This window comes from Staurois parvus, unplaced genomic scaffold (genome assembly GCF_062004578.1).
Source record: "Staurois parvus isolate SC_StPar_1 unplaced genomic scaffold, SC_StPar_1.0 ptg000256l, whole genome shotgun sequence".
NCBI classification, from domain to species: domain Eukaryota; kingdom Metazoa; phylum Chordata; class Amphibia; order Anura; family Ranidae; genus Staurois; species Staurois parvus.
The window spans coordinates 283,853-286,570 of record NW_028318052.1 but is presented as its reverse complement, the minus strand read 5'-3'; positions in this window follow the sequence as shown (position 1 = coordinate 286,570).

The window sequence follows — 2,718 nt, the reverse complement described above, 5'->3', positions numbered from 1 at the left end:
TGTCATAATTGTGATGATTATGGCTTACAGCTCATGAAAACCCCAAATCCACAATCTCAGAAAATTAGAATATTGTGAAAAGGTGCAATATTCTAGGCTCAAAGTGTCCCACTCTAATCAGCTAATTAAGCCATAACACCTGCAAAGGGTTCCTGAGCCTTTAAATGGTCTCTCAGTCTGGTTCAGTAGGAATCACAATCATGGGAAGGGCTGCTGACCTGACACCATCATTGACACCCTCCATAAGGAGGGAAAGCCTCAAAAGGTAATTGCAAAAGAAGTTGGATGTTCCCAAAGTGCTGTATCAAAGCACATTAATAGAAAGTTATGTGGAAGGGAAAAGTGTGGAAGAAAAAGGTGCACAAGCAGCAGGGATGACCGCAGCCTGGAGAGGATAGTCAGGAAAAGGCCATTCAAAAGTGTTGGGGACTTTCACAAGAAGTGGACTGGAGTCAATGCATCAAGAGCCACCACACACAGCCGGATCCTGAACATGGGCTTCAAATGTCGTATTCCTCTTTTCAAGCCACTCCTGAACAACAAACATTGTCAGAAGTGTCTTACCTGGGCTAAAGAAAAACAGACCTGGTCTGTTGCTCAGTGGTCCAAAGTCTTCTTTTCTGATGAGAGCAACTTTTGCATCTCATTTGGAAACCAAGGACCCAGAGTATGGATGAAGAATGGAAAGGCACACACTGCAAGATGCTTGAAGTCCAGTGTGAAGTTTCCACAGTCTGTGTTGATTTGGGGAGCCATGTCATCTGCTGGTGTTGATCCACTGTGCTTCATTAAGTCCAGGGTCAACACAGCTGTCTACCAGAAGATTATGGAGCACTTCATGCTTTCTTCCACAGACAAGCTTTATGGGGATGCAGACTTCATTTTCCAGCAGTACTTGGCACCTGCCCACACTGCCAAAAGCACCAAAACCTGGATCAATGACCGTGGGATTACTGTGCTTGATTGGCCAGCAAACTCGCCTGACCTGAACCCCATAGAGAATCTATGGGGCATTGCCAAAAGAAAGATGAGAGACATGAGACCGAACAATGCAGAAGAGCTGAAGGCCGCTATTGAAGCATCCTGGTCTTCCATAACACCTCAGCAGTGCCGCAAGCTGATAGCGTCCATGCCACGCTGCATTGAGGCAGCAATTGCTGCAAAAGGGGCCCAAACCAAGTACTGAGTACATATGCATGCTTATACTTTTCAGAGGTCCGATATTGTTCTATGTACAATCCTTGTTTTATTGATTGCATGTAATATTCTAATTTTCTGAGATTGTGGATTTGGGGTTTTCATGAGCTGTAAGCTATAATCATCACAATTATGACAAATCACAGCTTGAACTATCTTGCTTTGCATGTAATGAGTATCTCATATATTAGTTTCACCTTTTAAGTTGCATTACTGAAATAAATGAACTTTTGCATGATATTCTAATTTTTCGAGTTTCACCTGTATATATATATATATATATATACACACAAACACACACTATCTCTCTCTCTCTATATATATATGATTCGCGCTCCCGCGGTGATTGCGGGTCTGGGGCACACGCGCCTGCTGACCTGTGGTTGCTGTGATTCGGTGACCACGGAATCAATCATCCGATTTAGGCCAGTGATGAATCGGATGATCGATTCCTGCCCTATCACAGATCTTCCTATACCTGTTTTTTCACCTACACAGGTACAGGAATTGATGAAATCTTCTCTCTCTGGGCATATTCCGACCCAGAGAAAAAAGCAGACACACGTGAGTAAAACAGCACACTTACACAGAACACTCTAGGACACATTTAACCCCCTGATCGCCCCCTAGTTAAGCCCTTCACTGCCCTATCACCAGTATCATTAGTACACTGTACAGATTTTTTTTACTGATCACTGTATTATTGTCACTGGCGACTTCAGATAGCATTAGTATCAGTTAGCGTCCCTCCCAGATAATGTCAGATTGCCCATCAGTACACCAGTAATCACATTTAACCCCTTGATTGCCAGGAACATGCTCACATACACAATAAACCTCCGTTGCTAGTATAGTGTCTGAACGGATCAATATCTTTGATCAGATCAGCACTATACCAGCATTCACATTAGTATAGTGTCCCCAAAAATGCAGTGTTAGCGGGATCAGCCCTGGCACCTGTGTTTAGCCCCTACACTTAACCCCCCTCTCCCCCAGCAAGTGCAGTGTCAGTAGATCACTGTCACTTGATACATTACACACAAAACCGCAGTGGTCGCAGAATCAGGCCTGATCTCCGCTAGCACTTCCCAGTAAATTTTTTTGTAGCGGTTCAACAGTCCCTGACACCCAGGTGCTCTTTTTCGTGAGTTGCACTAGGTACCTATAAATTTAGTGGCCAAAATGTCAATGGAAAGGTACTCTAGCGAAGAGGCCTACAGGATTCTGAGCATATCAGATGAGAGCGCAGGGGAAGACTCACTGACACAATCAACCTCAGAATACAAATCTGTAGACAGCAGCGGCACCCTGACAGATAGCTCAAATGATGGAGAAGAGGTCCCTGCTAAGGTCAGGCATACCCGACCCCATTCGCAGGTTGCTGAGATGTTACAATCTCATGATGATTCTCATATGCAGCAGAGTGCCAGTACTAATGCCACTCTACCTTTTAGTGAACTGGCGAGCACCAGCGGCCTAGTACATCCTGGTCTTATACATAGAGCACTGCAGTATCCCTTG